Raw genomic sequence first — 18259 nt, forward strand, 5'->3', positions numbered from 1 at the left:
CAGCCAACATTGCCTAAGCGTGTACGAGGATGGAGTTTTACAAAAAGTTAGAGTATGCAGGAAGTATAACATATTTAGAATCAGGTTCGCTACCATCATTGCTATTGTAATCTGAGGGAGTGCCTTGTCCCCTTGAACTTTGTGCCTATATGTGCTTGTGATATAAGCCGTGTGTACCTGTAGATTTCTTTGCGGAAATATATATGTGTGTGTGTGTAATATATATGTATATATTCCACATATATATATATGTGGAAATCTATATAGGTATTTCTATAAAGGGGGTGGCCTCCAGGTAATGATCACTTCCTCCTGGAAGGGATTACTTCAACAAGATCCTTTTCCAATGTACCTCTTTAAATATTTCACGTGAGATTTGCTCAATGTGAGAAGATGAAAAAGATTCATTTCCTGTGTTCTGTAAGGTAGACATATTTTACTGCAAACGCATATGGACAGTAACTTCTGTTGTCAAGGAATGTGTGTTGCCAGCATAAATTATTCATGATCACTTCCTTAAATTGTTGGAATAAGGAGTGGGAAAAATATTTCACTTGATTGATAGGATTAGGAATAAAAAATCAAGAACCATATTTTCTGGAAAAATGGATCTGCAGATTTAAAAAAGAAAAAGAAAGGATGCTTCCCGTACCTACTAGTGGAGATTTAACTTTGTATCTGGGCATTTGTTGGCCTGTACCACGATGAAGATGGAGCTGCTAACAAGGTGCAAAAGATTGAAATGCAGTTCAGCATTTCAGAAGCAGCAGCTAAAGATTTGGAATCAGTTACCAACGTAGCTGTTAAACTATAATGAGTTTCAGAAAGTGGCGGCTGATTAGCACACGCCGCTCTCTCTGTTACCCGAGAAAATACCCATTAGGCTGGTTTCTGTTGGAAGCGTACCCCAACACTGCTTTGCAGAAATAGCTGGGATGTTTGGGTAGTCAGCATGGACTCTGTAAAGCAAACACAAACTCCACAACTCATCCTGGGGTTTCACCTGCAGCTCGTTAAGGTCCTGTGCATTGCCCCAACAGCAATGATGAGGCTTGGTTTAAACTACGCGTATGCAATTAGGTACACGTGACTTATAGGATAGATCTTACTAACTCATAGGTTCAAGATATATTTGATATCTATCAAGCTTTTTTTAAAATTACGTGGCTCACAAAGCACTTACATAGATGAACAAATAGCTCTAATGAATCTATTTTACCGAGTTTAACTTGTAGCCACAAAAATATTTCTATTTTGGAACATGCTATACTACTAAACAGAATCTTTTCTCCCACCACCTTAAGAACTACTAATCTGCTTTGTGCTAACATTAGTCTACCTCAAAAGTTCTTTTTACATTTATCAATTTCCCTTTTTCTCATTGCTCTTTGATGCTTTATTGTGTCTCTACCTCTGATATTTGTAGCATATTCTGATTTCATGTACACTTTTGTAACATCTTAGTAGTATTTACAGTGGTATTACTCTTGAATGACACAGAAGTAACAGATAAAAGCTTCTTTTCTTTTTAATCATCTGCCCCCTATGGCATAGACTGTGTTTTCATCATTCTTTGCAAAGCACTGTGTCAAGTAGCAAGAATGTTTGGAAGACATACTGAACCAATTTCCTTTCTGGAAAATCTGAAATTGCAAGCAGACCAAAAAAAAAAAAAAAAAAAAAAATCAGACATATAAGATAACTCATCTGTGATGACGCTCTGCGCCACTGTGCCAATTTTTCACCCACAGATCTAAAAATATCTTAACACAATCTCCAAACGTTAGGGAGTTGGAAGTGATGAAAGTTTTGTTTTGTTTGGATTGGAGGTTTTGGGTTGGTTTGTTTGAAGATTCCTGCACAAAGTCTGTTTGAAAGTAGCGGTCCTGAGGAATTGAGAGGATTGCTGAACACAACTTGATGATCGATGCAGATCAACATTTACCATGCTAAGCAAAGAGCAAGCTTAATCTGACTGAACCAACATCAACTTGACTCTTGCTCTCATTAGTACTGCCTATTGATCTGTGGCCTGATGGCCAACTCTTGTTCACAATCATGTTCAAGTGCAAAAAATCTGTAACATCAGCAAGGCTTTGGGAACACAGAAAAAAACAAAGGATGAGTGGTAACTAAAAGTCTGCCAAATTAGGTCCCTCCTCTGGTAAATTTAAGGTTTTATCTGGAGAAATTCTTCCTGACATCGACTTAGCTCATTATTGAAGTGGAACAATTGAATATGCAGCATCCCAACACCAATGTCTGCTGTTCTTTGGACTCAGATGCAAATTTTGTATTGTACAGTAACACCTGGACAAAGACAGCTAAAGCAGTTACTCATTATGTCAAATCACTTGGCATCCTCTGTGGTCTGACTGTTAGTGTTTTGTATTATATACGGATTCCAGTGAGCACAAGAAAAATAATAAGCATTTCCAGTGTTTATAGTATTACTATTGTCAAGATTCATTTTTATTCAAAGTAGTGCAACTATATGAACTAATGCTTAGAGAAAGAGAAAAGAGTTTGATTGTTTTTTGAATGTGATGCTAACTTTAGTAATCCTTTTATTATATGCCTTTTCATCAGGCCTTCACTGTGTAAGAAACTATGGACTAGGGTATTGTTTATTAGGATTTATGTTGGGCCCAGTGTGGAGATTGGGCAACAAAAGATAAGATAACCGCCAGGTGTCCAGGATGCCACTTGTGCATGTGAATGAAGGGTCAACACCTCCACTGCTTCATGAACACGAAGGTAAAAAAAAAAAGGTATGGGAGGGGACTGTTTGGGCTGCTCAGGACGGCAGTTGGTGGAGCGCAGACTCCCCTGTCGTCCAGCGCTGTTTTTGCTCATATTCTACTTGCTATAATTAATAAAAATTTTAATTGGATTATGATCTATTGTGGTCTCAATTTATAACAACTGTATATCTATATTTTAAGAGAAAACATAAAAAAAAATCCTGTCAATTCAGTCTATTAAAGGATTTTTTCTCTCCCGAACTTTGTAATCCTTGCTTGGAGTTCTGACGGAGGAATGGTAATAGGAGAGCTCCGCTTTGTCAAGGACTGAAAAACAGCAATGCTTGCTTGCTGACAAAATCTTGAATAAATAAGCTGAGCACAATCAAAACAAATTTTAAAATAATTTCTCTCCTACTGCAGGATATTATTTGAGATTTCTCTCAAATTCTCTCAGATTAATTGCAGTGCAACACTGTTGGCAGTAGCATGGAACTTACTGAAGTCCTGTCTCCTGTATTAAGAGAAATGTTGATACCGTGAAAACTTACTATGCGACACCCTTGCCCTCACGAAAGAGGAGGCAGAGACTCGCCGGGCCGACCCTGTCTGTGATGCGGTGGATGTCTCTGTCCTGCAGGGCAGTGGGTGGGAGCGAGCCATCACCCCCCATCCCCCCCGGGCAGCAGGCAGGGAGCAGCAGGAGCAAAGGCATCTGGAGGGGCAGGAGAGGAGCAGCAGCTAACTGCTCTCCCTGCCTGAAATCCTGAGGCTGCAGAGCAGGCAGAGAGGCTCTGCAGGAGAGTTTTACTGCAGGTCGATGTTTGAGCGCATTCAGGTGAGAGAGTGGCTGGGGAAATGGTAGGTGAAGAACTAATTGCTTAGTGAAAAGGCTGCTTATTCCGTCTGACGTGCGGAATTAAACTGCGTAACTCGGGGTAAGTTATAAAGCGGGGTGTTTATTGCGGTGCCGGGTGCAAGGGGGGTCGCTCCTCCTGACTTGCACACGTAGTTTTACTCACAATACATGTTTACACAGTGAAGTTGGTTAGTTCTGCCCAAAGCCTACACCTACGAGCTAACTATTGGTTAGTTGCCTTCTCGCTGCAGTTTAAAGGTAGAGTTCATTTTAAATTTACTCCCCGTGCTCCCCGGGCGGGGGGATTCACCCTCTTCGGGGGCCCATTTGAGTAGGGGGTCGGGATCTCCCCCACCACAGTGATTGTACCCCGGTGTCCTTGAGCCTTACCCCTTCAGCAGCCCGTTTCTTCCAGCGGCTCGCAGGCCCCTGCAGCAGGCTCCGTATTCCCACGCCGGTGGGCTCAGCTCCCCCTGCCCTGGCTGCCCCCCGAGGCGCTGAGCGGGCCGAGCCCCAGCCCTTCTCTGCAGGCAGGGAGGCTCCTGCCCGCCTGCCGACGGCTGCTGGCCCCGGGGCGGCTCCTGCCTGCAGCCCGGCTTTCGGGGGGCACCGCGCGGTCTGGGGTCGGGGGGGCACAGCCCTGAGCCTACAGCTTGCCTGCCGGAAGGCAGAGCCGCTCGGCGTTAAGGTCAGCGTCGGTTTTGTGTGTGTTTGGTCGTGATTTGGCTTCAGGAAAATGATGCTTTTGAGGTGTGATGGCATGAAATCATGACTGAAACAGAGTAGGCGTTTGCAGGAGAAATACCAGCTTGGGTGTAAGTCGGTGAGCTGTTTTGCCTCTCCCCAGCATTACCTTTAATGTTCGTTGTTGGAGGGAAATCGGTCGTGCCAGAGGTATTGTTAGAGTTCACCTGTCCAATGAAATGACAGAGACTGGCCAATTAGAAAATGTGATTTATTAAAGCAAGCGACAAGTAAGCAAAACAGCGCTGGGCGGCCGGGGAGTCTCCTGCTCCACCAGCGGCACGCAAATTCAAGCAAGCTGAGCAGCTCGTTTTATCTTCCCCGAGGTCGCTTCTGACACCTTCAGTAGCCCCTCTGCTGCTTCTGTTATCCTGGTTTCTCGTCAGACAGGACGTTCCCATGCTTGGTGCAGCAAGATAACATGTGGAAACGTCTCTTCTTGTTAAACAGGACGTTCTTAAGGCCACCACGATGGGTTCCTTCCTCTTGCTTACCTTGGTCGATCAGCAAATTCCCTTTAGTTACTTATTACAATTCCCCCCTTCTTTTATTTATAAGTAATTTGCTGATCAAACCTAGACAATACCTCACAAGCTGCATCTAATTCAGGATTTTCATTTGGTATGATTTTCATCTCTAGTTCCGATTGCTTCATCACCATTAGCTGCACTTTCTCCAACCTGTTTTTCACAACAGTTACAAATTTATTAATGATACAGGGTCCGAAAGTCAGAACCAATAACAACATTATGAGGGGTCCCACCAAAGTAGAAATTAAAGTAGTCAGCCAGGGTGACTGTGGTTGTAAAAGTCTTTACCTTGAGCTTTTCCTTTTTACCTTTTTGTTCTTTAATAACTCTGTTGGGTCCCACTGCTTCTGGCATTTTTAGTTCATGTTTCTGAATAAATATTAAGACCCCTCTATCACCAGGTTCCCAATATCTTATTCCCCAGGTTCGTCCTAATAGCCATCCGTGGTCATTAGGCTGCAGGATTTCTAGTACATAACGTGCTTACAGCTGCCAAGATGGGGGTCCTCTGTGTGTCTATCCCAGCTAGGAGCTGGCGGATTGCTTCCTCTGGGTCCCCATGTTATATTTAAGAATCTATTTTTAATGGCTACGTCCCAGTTTGAAGCTATGGTTTCACATCCCCGATATGCACAGTAATAGTGATTAGGGAAATTGCAATAGCTTTTCCCTGGATTCGAACTGGGGCAGAGATAAAAAGGTTTTATTGTTCTTTCTCGTCGACCGGGTGGGTCTAGTTCATAAAAGACTAAATCTTCCAATTTAACTTGGAATTTTGGGGATCCGGCTGTCACGTTATACCGAACTTCTATTGAATCTTCCCATCAACCTATGGTCCAATTGAAGGGTAATGCTCATTTTCTTTTTTTTTTTTTAAAGTCATGGTAACCAATACCATTAATAGGATACTAGCTTTCATTTCCCCACTGTTCAGTACCTCTCTGCCTTCCTCGTCTACTCTTTTGCAGAGAGCAACGGGATATCAATATCTTCTCGGCAGCAGCAGGTAGTCTTGAGGGGAATTTTGCTGTTATCCTGTCAATAATTTCCAAGGTCTAAAGAGTTAGTTATCTCTTAAATATATTTCCACCTGTTTGGTTGTTGTGTCTGTTTCCAGGCGAATCTTATAGTACACTGTCTTAAAACTCTGCACCAGTCTGTTTCATGTACTTCCCAAAGTTCAGGTACTGACAGTTCCCATCCACAAAATAATTTACGAATTTCCACTTGATCCTCTGGTCCCCTGGTACGTATCGAATCATTGTGACATTTCATACAGTAAGGTTGTCTCTTAAATGAAACACAGGACCAATCCCTCTCACAATTTAGACATCGGCAAACAACCCAACATGAATGTCCGGAAGTGGGGTGTTTTAAGCAGGGCATTCCCCGGAGATCTCCTCTTCTGGGTGATTCGGGTATCTCCGTCTCTGTGTTGTTTTGCGGTCAGCCAGCAATGGTGAGACAGATAGCGATGTCCCAATAAGGTCCTTCACACCGCCCCGTGGCTCAACAGTGCTGCTCCGTGGGTGGCATAGATAGAGACAGAGAAAAGATTCTGCCAACTATACAAAGGAGGTTAACAATCTTTATCTAAGCATTAAACCCATTTACCATTATCAATAAACAATAACAGGCAATAACTACAAATGACTAACAAGAACTACAAATCCCTAACAAACGTTAGCTAACAACTCAAAACTCAAACATGTCATAAGCTAGTTTCAAAACATTATCATAACAGGATGACATAACAAAACACAATACAACATTTCTTAGCATATATAAGGTTTGTTTGTGGGGGTTAAGAATCAAGAGCCAAGAGGGGCATTTAAAGGGGTAAATTTTCATGCCCCTTTAAGGTTAGGCTGCGCATGCGTTTTCATTGTGCAGTTTTGGTCAGGGCATTAGCCTGAATCTTGACCAGGAGGGTCACGGACCAATTTGTTTGTCTTGCCACAAACAATCCTTATCATTTTGGAAAGGATGGGAGCAGGAGACGACACGCTCTGTACGGTTTTGCTGTTCAGCCTTTGTCTCATCGTGACTACAGTAACCATCAGCATGTGCTTTTGTGAGTGTTTTTGGTCACGCCGGTACAGAAGAGTGGGATCTCTTCCTCGCAATCCGCCCCGAGTAGTGGAACCCATGGGATACCAAAGCAGAGTGCGAGAGACTGTTACATAAACAAAAGAAAACTGTTGATCTCCAGCAGTTACCACGTGACTTGTTATTTGTTTCTGTTCATCTTCGTTACCTCGTGAAGAAAAATACCAAGGACCAGACACAGACTATCGTGGAGGGAACAGAGGGAGTTACCACCCCGACATTATTCAGGACCGTGCTGGACTCACGAGTGAAGAAGCCTGTTTTCCACCTCACATGAGACTTTGCTGGACTGTTATTCTGTTATTCAACTTCTAGTTCATGTTTGTTAAGAAATTGTTATTTGTTGTTTACTGGTTGTCAAACGATTCATTGAATTTACTTTACATCTAACACACGGTTTTCAAAATAAATCAAAAGGGTTGGGTAATACATATAATAACCTACAAAAACAAAACCTAAAAACAACACTTATAACTATACATGCCACTTAAGTAATAAATGAACTATAAATACTATAGTTTCTTTAAACATTCTTTTTTTATTAATATATATGCGTCACTATCATGGCTAGACTATAGGGATTTCGCATGCGCGGTCTTTCCAGATTGTTCCAGTACATTCTGTGGGGTTTAAAATTGCGCATGCGCATGTTCAAAGGCATACACGATAAAAGATGGCTGCTGAGTGTCCAGATGAAGTCCTGGACCCATTTCCCGAGCTTACCACTCCGGTAAGTTTGTTAATGGTAACATTTGTGGCACTATGGCCAAATGGCAGGTCCTTGCTTTCAATGCAATGTTTTCTCACCATCAGACCGCCACGTCACCTGCCAGGGAGGAAGGCTCTGGAGTGCGCATTTCCCCCTCTGAACATCCCGTAAGGTGAGTGTTTCTTAAACGTCTAACCTGTATGGTTCATTATAAAGGGGAATCAAAAACCCCTTTTTTTTTTTTTTGTCTCGTTGTTTAGGCAGAGGGTGCGTTTTTCTACTGTCACACGTCAAGAACTTATGGCGGAGGTGGAAAAGTATAAAAGACGTTACCACATCCTCGTCTGTGCGTTCCTGACGGTTGTTTTCTTTGCTATTCTACTTGTATTCTTCATCAGCCTACATTGTTGTATGAATTGTTAATAGTTAATTATTCCCAGATTCCTGTTTGCTATTAAATTGTTATTGTGCTAACTATATAATCTGTATTGTCGACTGTACATTTCGGCGTACTACTCGAATTTGTTTAACATCATTGGGTGAAATCATAGTAGCAAATTGCATGTTAGTTATAACATGTTGAATTAATCTTATAAAACGTGGAACAGCACACGGCAAAAACAATAAGGTGGCTAATCCACATAACAAATAAAATAGGATTCGTTTTACCCAGGGGCTCCCGAGAAGCCAGGAAAGCAAGTCAATGTTCCAGTCTTTCCAAGTTCGGACGGGAACGTGGGCTAACTTCCCTGTCTCTGATGTGATTTGTTTAACTCCCTCACCATTGCCATCAATTTTCAAACAGCAATTGGAAACATTTCATTTACCACAAACACTTCCTTCTTCGGCCAGCAGGAAATCGAGAATCATTAGAATAGTTTGGCTCCTGATCTGTACTTACAGTTTGGATTTTACCATCTGGTATTAAGGATAATTCCTCCTTTCCTACCTCCTCTGCTGCTGCAGAGTTTCACCTGCACATCCCATAACAAGTCACCGTCATGGTAAAACACACAGATTTACATTAGCAGAACTGCTACAGAGTGTATGTTATTTCAGTTTTTCTGCCAAAATTCCCCATAGCCTTGCTGAGCAAGGGATATTGTTTTACCTGAACTAGGCAGGCCTTCCCCTTATCATTTTTACTGTAGCAGGTAAAGCATTTTTTCCTTACCTGGAATTTATTTCCAGATATACCTGGTTAAAGATTTCTTTTCCACTTAAAGATTTTGGTGAATTTGGCATTCTTACTTGTTTTCTTAGTTTGTACTTTAAAGGTTTCAGGATGTTTTCCTGGTGGCCAGCAGCTCCCACAACTGTAACAAATTCTTTTCACTGAAGTTTAACACCAAATAAGTTGGTTTTGTATTCACTAAAAATTCCACCTCATTTTTCCTAGTCCCTAGTTCACCAGAACCCCTTGCTGGTTCTTTAGCTCAGGGCAATCTCGCTTCCAGTGTCCACTTTCCCTACAATATGCACAGTGATCCGATCCCATAGGAGAGGGATTCACTCTTTCACTTCTGCCCAGCTCTTCTTCTCTCACCTTCTGTACACGTCCCCTGTTCCTTCTATCAACTTTTCTACATCACGATTACCTTAGTGAAAATCAACTCAAACCTCTATCCAGGCCTATTCACAACCAACTTTCCAACATCTAAATTTCCCCATCCGAGATTCACCTTTACTCTCCTCAGACCCGCTGCCTGCCCTAGAGGGGCCGTTACCGGTCCTGTTGTGCTGCAAATGCTGCAGCAATCGGGGTGACATTGTCAGGTCCTTCTGCTCAATTGTCAGCAAGAGCAACCCCCTCCTCCCCACCATCAGAGGGGTTCGGGGCAGGAGATGCTCTTCCTGCTCTGCAGGTTACACAAGCCTGCCTCTGCTACAGCACTTCTGTTTTAACTCTTTCTGACCCTGAATGCAAATCTGCTCCTTGTTGCTTTAAGTCTGCGTTCTTACATACCATGCCTTCGCAGGCAAACAGCAAACACCCTGCCATGCGTCCCGCAGGGCTCAGCCGCACCTTCGAGGGGCGACGGGGCTTTGTACAAACTCACCCCGATACTTTAACACTTTCACAGGGTCTAGATAGCGGCGGGAGGGGAGGGAGGGAGGTGGTAAGGGCTGCTGCGGGGGGGGGGCAGGGGGGGCGGTGGAGGTATATACGCAGGGGGAGAGGTAGGGATCTCATCCTCACTTCTATTCTTCTTCTTTTCCCCCCGTTGTTTTCTTTTAACGGGAACAAAAGGGCCCTAGTTTCAGACCCTACCCATAAGGAAGCATACTCACTTTCCTCCGGGCTAAAGGGGTCTTTTGAATTCACATATCTATTCAAAGCCCGGCATATCCAGTCTTCAGGTGCCCCGAAGACTGGTCGGTAGAGGTGGTCGCCCCTGATTTGTTTCCCACCCCAAACTTCCATACAGTAGCGTATCAATCTTACTTTACTCTTACCCTGCCTAGAAGGGTACGCATCCCAAAATTTTATCATGAGTCCTAGCGGACTCTCCGGTGGTATCTGTGGGAGCCTAATCTGGACCCCAGAACCACCCATGGGATCAGAGGGCTTGCTTTTCCTCTGTCCCGTCTTCCGAGGCGCCTTCTTTCACTCACGCACTCGCTTCCCCTGGTTCGTGGCGCAGCCCCTCGCGGGGTCTGGAAACCGCACTACTGAGGGTCCGCACTCACTTCGCCCTCCCTGGGCGTCGCACACAAGCACGCTTCAGGATACCCAGCCCCAACCGAACGGTGAACCGGCCTATACTCACGCGTCCTGCGTCTTCATTCGGGCTTCGTGCACAAAGGTTATGGGGTAACCGGTTTTATTTGCGTACTGTCACATTTGAGGTTCGTCGGTAAAGGATTTGGCGTAGAAGCACCCTGACAAGGGCCGCTTATCCAGCGGGGCGCCTCCCCTGCCACGGACCTCAGGCCAGACTGCCCTTATCCGAGTCACGGCACCAAAATTGTTAGAGTTCACCTGTCCAATGAAATGACAGAGACTGGCCAATTAGAAAATGTGATTTATTAAAGCAAGCGACAAGTAAGCAAAACAGCGCTGGGCGGCCGGGGAGTCTCCTGCTCCACCAGCGGCGCGCAAACTCAAGCAAGCTGAGCAGCTCGTTTTATCTTCCCCGAGGTCGCTTCTGACACCTTCAGTAGCCCCTCTGCTGCTTCTGTTATCCTGGTTTCTCGTCAGACAGGACGTTCCCATGCTTGGTGCAGCAAGATAACATTGTGGAAACGTCTCTTCTTGTTAAACAGGACGTTCTTAAGGCCACCACGATGGGTTCCTTCCTCTTGCTTACCTTGGTCGGTCAGCAAATTCCCTTTAGTTACTTATTACAGTACCAGCCCAGGAGAGAGGGGAGGCTGCTGCAGCCCCCCCCCCGGCTCCGGCCAAGGAAGTGTGTTCCAGTGGGCACACGCGTGCCGAGCGGGCATGCCCGCCACACACACGTGTGCATGCAGGTAGGGTCAGCGCTGGGTTATGCGGTGTACACACCCGCACAGGCAGGCAGAGGCAGCCCCCAGCCCCTGGTGCCTGTAAGCCCGCCGCAGGGGGCTGCGCTTTTCCAGCGCCGGGTGGGCACCGGGGCCCGGGGGGCAGCGATCTCGCTCGGGCTCTCGGCAGCGGAGCTCGGCAGCAGCCCGGGCTGCGAGAGGGGGGCGGCTCGGGGGGCGCGGGGCCACCCGGGGCGGGGGGACACCCCTCCCGGCCGGCGGGCGGTCCGGCACCGGTGCCGCGGGCTGGAGCGACCCCGCCCGCCCCTCCGTCGGGGCCAGCCGGCGGCTGGAAGCCGGTGGCCGCCCCCCGCCCCCCCGCGCCGCGGTGCGCTCGCTGCGGGGTGCGCCGGCGGGGCCGCTGTGCCCGGGCCGCAGAGCCCGCACGGCAGCCGGGGAGGGCTCCGCCGTCCCCCCCCGCCCTGCCCGGGGGCGGCTGCGGGAGCGGCGCGGGCGAGCCGGGGGAGCTGCGGGTGACGGGCGCCCCCCGAGCGGCTGCGGAGGACGGGCACGACCGCGGCAGAGGCCGCGAGTGCGGCGTGAAGGTGCCGGTCAGCCGGAGCCGCCTCCCGCGGGGGGGCCCGGGCTCGCTGCCGGGTCTCCGCGCGGTCGGGGCTGTGGCTGCCGAGGTTCGAGACGTTTCGCCGCCGCCCCTCGGCCCGACACGCTCCTGCGACGGCGGCGCTGGCCGTGCCCGGCTCGGGGGAGCCGTTTGCCAGCCGGAGAGCGGACCCCTTCTCCGGGAGAGGCCGGAGCGAGGCGGCGAGCGCCGGGGAGCGCGCAGGGAAGGGAGCGCGCAGCCCTGCGCAGGGGGCGAACCCGGGGGCTGCGCCGCGGCTCCGCACTCGCGGCTCCGCCTCAGCCGCCGGCAGCCCCCGCAGAGCCGCCCCCGGCCCCGCACCGCGCCGCGCCGCAGGCAGCCCCCGGCGCCCCGGGAAGCGTTGCGGACCGACGGCTTGCACGTCGGTGGTCAGCAGAAGGCAGCTCTGCGCCTTAAGTGGCAGCGTAGAGGAAAGATGTGTCTGCAGCGAAGCAGCGGAGCGGGTCCGGGGGACAGCGCGTGTCGCAGGCGCTTGGCAGCACACGGCCTCGGGAGGGGGAACAGACGCCATGGGGCAAGCTGGGGCACGAGGTAAGCTCAAGGAGAACCAGTTGGTTAATGGGACCAAACAGAAATTACTTGAACTGTGCATGAACACTTGAGTGAAAGTAAAGACCGCTGTGCCTTTAAATGGGGATGAGGCTCGTAAGACCCAGTGAGGATTAAGTGTGACTAAAGGTCATCGTAAACGGTTTTTCCAGGGGTATAAAGTATTTTCCTGTCGCGAAGAGCTGTGCTAGCTTTGTGGGTTTGCCCCCCAGCTCCCGTCCCCGCAGACACGCGTAGCTGGTCCCTCGGCCGTGCGGGTGCTCGATCCGTTGCGCGGCGGGCGATGGGATCCGGCCGTTGGACGGCAGCATCAGGTCCCGAGGAGACGGTCGCTGCCAGCCCCGGCCGGGCTCGGCGCTCGGAGGGGCTGCGCGACGTCCCGGTGCGGCAGCGGCCCTTCCCGGGGCTCGCCCCCCGTCTGGGTGCGAGGGGGGTGGCGGCCCGGCGGGTGGCGGGCCTGCCGGGGTGGGAGATGCGGCTCCAGGTGCTTTGGCCGCCGGCCCGGACGGTGCTTTCGCCTCTCGTTACGCGTTCGGGGGAGGCAGGAGGGTCGCCGTTACCGTCAGCGAGCCCGTGCTGCCGCCGCTGCCCGGCGCCGGGGCTGTGTGGCATCCCGGGGTGGCGGGGAGCGGAGCGATGCGCCTCGTCCTTGCAGGGTGCTGAGCTGCCCTTCCCCGGGGCCAGGGCTCGCTGCCGCTTCCAGCTGCACAGGATTTGGTCCCGCAGCCTCAGGGTGAGGGCTGGATTTTCGCGAAACGAGGAGGAGCTGCTGGCACCTTCTGTACTGGCGGGCGGCTTGATTTCTTGCTGTGCTTTTCATAGATTTTTAATAGCCCGGTGGAGTACAAATTGTAAAGGAAACTTGATACGCAGAGTTTTAGAGTTTGAAGAGAGATTATTCACCCTCCAGCTGTCGTGAGGTTTCACCTCTCCTTCCTGGCAGGACTGATCTTCCAGTTAGAAGTGAAACAAGGTCAAACGGTTAAGAAAAAAGGTTTCCTTCTGTCAGGGCGAATCTAAATCAATCAAATTCCCGGGCACCAAAGTGTGTTGTGTAACAAATGTGAGTGCAAAGGTAAGCACGTAGCTACCGGTAGCAGAAGAGCATGTGCGAGAGAAGTTGTGGGTCTTCTCTCTAACACCTTGCTCTTTGCGCTGTTCTGCAAATTTGCCTGGATTTTAAGTATGGACAGAAGAGGGAGAGACCGAACATATGCATTTGATTTACTTAATAGAAAATACCTTGGCAGAAACACATGCTTGTGCTGTGTATTCTGTTAGAGTTTGGCTTTTTAAAATACTCATATGTTCTGTCTAATGAAAAGCTGGTAGTATCTCCCATTCACCTAAGAATATATGTTCAAACATAGCTTGAGGTATGCTGCTAATCACGTTAAGAAAAATGTATAGCTTAATATCAAACTAGCTAAAGTGCAGTCACTGGGGAATATCTCGGTGCTTGTAAACTTTAATTTAAAGAGTGCTATGAGGCTGGATTACCCGATAACCAGAACAATTGAAACAGCAGTATAAACCCTCTTTTTTGAAGGAAGACTGCAGGTCACTTTGAACAGCATAGAATCATAGAATCATTTAGGTTGGAAAAGTCCTGTAAGATCATTGAGTCCAGCCATTAACCCAACACTGCCAAGCCCATCACTAAACTGTGTCCCTGAGCACCACATCTACACATCTTTGAAATGCCTCCAGGGATGGTGAGGCCACCCCGAAACTTCCCTGGGCAGCTGGTTCCAGGCCTTGACAACCCTTTCAGTGAAGAATTTTTTCCTAATGTCCAATCTAAACCTCCCCTGGGGCAGCCTGAGGCCGTTTCCTCTTGTCCTATCCCTTGTATCCTTGTTGGATCTGGTAGAAATGATCCCCAAATGGCAGTGTGTAAAGGATTAATTTAAATTCCAGATTCTGGTTGCCTGGCATTAGCAAAAATAAAGCTTTTGTGTTATTTCTCTTAACAGTTAAAAATTAGATGCAGGAAAAATAAAGAGAAACACTAAGTACTGCATTTCCACCCCCCCACCCCCCCCCCCCCCCATTTACCTTTTGGTAAGACAGAACTAATTTGCTCTCCTATCTGCTGTGCATCCTGGTGCTGAGCTAATCTTTTCTGTGCCCTAGATTGTTATTAGCCTTGCTTGCTTATTACTGAAAGATTTACTTTCTAGGACTCCTTTTAATTCCATTTGGTCCTACACTGCCTTTTGTCTTAAATGTTATTTTTTTGTAGTGTCCTTTGAAAGATTCTTGGCCTTTTCTAACCTGGGACAAATTTATAGTAGCCTGGTCGAGTTTTCCTAATCGTTAATGATCTTCCCAGCAGGATATGTTCTTTGTCTTCTTCCTAACTTGATTCAGGACACATTCTGTTTTGAAGTGCCCTTACCCTTGAGCCATTGTGCTGGGATTTAGTGTATTGACCCAAACTCTAGTAGATTTTTCTTGAGGCTTTTCTGTGTCACTTTGCACAGCACTGGTAAGATACCTGCTGTCAAAGTGCCTGCATTTTAGTAATAACTCCTTGGCATTGTTAAAGTAAGTATGTTTAAATTTTCCTTTGGCCGACTCATCTGTTTTAATTCCTTAAGTATTCAGATTTGTTCTGAGACAGGTCGAGGAAAGGAGCACTTGTTCTTTACAGAGGATGAAATAGCAGAAATAAATGTGTAAATAGGCATGACCATTAGGCCGTTAGGGGTGTTTCTATGAGTATGCCTGCTATGCCCAGAATGGTGTAAGAACAGTAATCCGCTTTGCAGATTTGGCTGTATGACCATATCACTATGTTTAGAGGTGCAGGCATCAATAGATGCAAGTGTTTTCACAGAATTAAGAAAACCATCTTGTCCATGCAGTCCAGCCATAAATGATGCAGAGAACAACAAATAATAGAAAAAAAAATGTCTTTTCAGAGGCATATGAGTAAATAGAGTATTCTGTGCTGTCCTGTACACGCATGTGTGTACATGTATTCGTAGCCAGTGAGTCGTGGCTCCTAAGCCTGATTTAAAAACTGAATGAGTTCATTATAATCCCCTCCTCCCCCGCCCTCCCCCCCCCCCCCCCAAATAAAAATCTCTGAGGAATCAATCTAATCTGCTTTGCTAAATGAACATGTGAAAGTGCTTACCAGGGATAAACCTGGGGACTCTACATACTTCTCTCTTTTTCCTCCAACAGAATGAAAACACCTTTGAGACAATAAAGGAGTTGGAAGAGGAGCCAGTGTGTCCCATTCAGTATTCTCTGTGTATCTGCGTGCACCGCTTCCCCTGTTTGGTTTCTGATCGAGACGGGAAGGACAGGGAGGGTGTAAGGACATTGCAACTCTCAGAGAGAAGATAGGCTTTTGTGCTGGCTTCAGGCAGTTCTGAGCTCTTTGGGGCTTAAATCTCCCCAGGATGGGTGTGATGTTGTCTACTCCAGGGCAAATGGAGAGGAGGAGGGGCGCCTGGAGGGAGGACCCCTGGCGCAGGGGACACCCTGAGCATCAGAAGGTGTTGGAACCAGTGATGACTAGAGCTGTGACCAGGGGGGACCTCTCAGATTTCTCTGCATGTGGTACCCCAGTTGCTGGGACGTACATGAAGCAGAGGTTGTGCGGTGTGGTGGGAGGGTGACTTGGTTTGCAAAGGGGGAGCTCAGGCCAAGCCCCTGCAAGGCAGGTAGAACTGCAGATCCTCCCTGTGCTTCGTGTTCACCTTGCCTGTGACAACGTGCCGCAGAGAAGCTGAGCACAGCCCTTTGCTGACGCCCAGCAGCTTGTGCTCCCTGCTGTGCCCCTCTGAAATATTTTGGTTGATCGTCATTTCATGGCGAGCTCTATTGTCCCCACAGCCAGGGCTACTGCAGCAGTAGCAAACCAGGGCTTCTAGTTCCTCCCCGACGCCTGCCTTCCTCCCCCTCTGCATCTCCCCAGCTCTCACAGAGGAGGGGTTGCCAGTGGTGCCTTCTCCAGGCAGGGCACATCTGCAGCTTCCATTGAATACCCTCCTTCCCTTTGAAAGCCCTGCCTCTTTCTGGCGGGTGGGGTTTGCTCATTTCCGTGAGCGCTTTTGCAGGTGGTGGTGACATGGGAAGGAAAGGGACATACAGTGCTGGAGGTAAAGAGCCGCTGCGCGTCTGGTTACACCGTGTTTGTACAGCTGAGGTGGGTACAAATCGGGGGTGGCTTTGCTGGAGAACTTTGCCAGGGCTATAACTGACCGCCTGTTTGGGAGTCCCAGAGCAGCACGTTCGGTAACAGGAGATCGCTGCGCTGCCTGCCCTTGCCGTTGCTGTTGCGCATGCGGCAGTAAACACCTCCTCTGCACAAAACTGAGTCCGGGTAGAGTCCATGGAGACAGTGTTGGTAAGAATCCCAGGTGCTGCAGAAAAGCAGTCTGAGGTCTCAGCTGAGCTGTACTGCTTCAGAAGGGAGATTAGCCATAGATAGGTACGTGCTTTCTTTCTCAGAGAGGGGGAGGATGGTGTGGGATAGTCCTTTGCTCGGTGGTCCTGTGGGCATGTGCACTGGAGAGGAGCCATCACAGGCCACCTCTTCCTGAGCAAGCCACCACTGTGGGAGGCACCGAGATGCTCAGCAGAGGCAGTTTAGGAGCGACAGGGGTGATCTGTCCCGCTGCTTGGAGGTAATCCCCTCCATACAACCCTGAGATGCAACGTACCCAGCTAGAGGGAATCCCAGTAGAGGTGGACAAAAAGATGAACACGTGCAGGTATTGCTCCCCAGCAACATGCGGAAAAACTCATCAGCAGTACATATCCTGGCATGTATCCGTTCATATGGAAGGTGAAGATTTATGGTTTTTAGTGTAAGTCACAAGTTGTTGGACAGTCTGTTTTGCCTTGGAACGAAACCATACAATTAAATTTCGCGAAGCAACCCGTGTTTCAAATCCGTGGACAAGGTGAAATGCCATGTGCATGAGAGCGTTTCTCATCAGCGCAGATCTTTGCTGTCTCTAAGGCAGTGCAGGCTGGGGCTGTGGGTGCTACTGGAGATATGCAGCCCGCCTGCACTGCAGGAAGGCCATTCTGGTCTGACTGTCAGATGGAGCTGTATGTTGTACAATATTGTACGTGTTGTGCCAAGCTTTCTGCAGGTAAAGAAAGCAGCTGTCATGTATTTGACAACAGCAATCATAGGTGATGCTGTGAAGAAATTCAGGGAAAATCTGCGGCGCATGTGATTTTGACTACAACCGAGCTGTAGTTCTGACTTGTCTTGGTCACTTTAATTAGTAATGTGTCATTAATTTAAAAATAACCGGTGCAGTTAAAGAGCATGGGTGTTGGTCAGAAAGGCCTGGTTTCTCATGTGTAAATTCACCAAGTCAGAGGCACTGATGCAAGTGCCTGGATGAATCGGTAAAACAGGGCTGGGCTAGCCAGGGTGGCACGGGCAGCGTGTGCAGCCTGTAGTGGTTTAGGCAATAGCTCTAATTCAGAGTTATGGTGGAGGTGCTGAATGTGCTTGGGTTTGAAAGCACACGGTCTTCGTTAGCTTCAACGGAAACTGCAGGATTCTGCTGTGCAAATCAACGAAACTGTGAGATACAATCCGCTGTTCAGGAAAGTCAGAACATGTTTTTAAGGAAGTCTCTGTTGGGAGGTAAAACCGCTGCTGAAGCGATAGCAGCGATGGAGCGTGTGTAAAAGAGCCTGGGGAGACCTGCAGCCTTCTGGAGCCAGGCAGAGTATTTCCTGTTCACTTGAGCTATTGGTCACGACGGGAAGATGCTTCCTACAAACTGGGGTTTGTTCTAATGGGAATAGGTGACTTGTGAATAAAGAGGGCAGTGGAGAGTTGTCTTTTTTCCCCATTTTTGGAAAACGGAATGCATTATTGTTCCAGTTTAACAATAGGTGGCACTTGGTTCCAGTGCAAGT

General features: G+C 48.2%; 1 long non-coding RNA gene across 1 annotated transcript; it reads left to right on the plus strand.

Annotated features, from left to right (window-relative positions):
- The first annotated feature begins 12247 nt into the window (after nt 1–12247).
- LOC129783614 (uncharacterized) lies at nt 12248–15588 on the plus strand. Its single transcript, XR_008745382.1, has 2 exons — nt 12248–12334; nt 15548–15588. It is a non-coding gene; the product is annotated as an uncharacterized LOC129783614 (long non-coding RNA).
- The last annotated feature ends 2671 nt before the right edge of the window (nt 15589–18259 follow it).

The sequence above is a fragment of the Falco peregrinus genome, unplaced genomic scaffold, assembly GCF_023634155.1.
Source record: "Falco peregrinus isolate bFalPer1 unplaced genomic scaffold, bFalPer1.pri scaffold_58, whole genome shotgun sequence".
Lineage (NCBI taxonomy): Eukaryota > Metazoa > Chordata > Aves > Falconiformes > Falconidae > Falco > Falco peregrinus.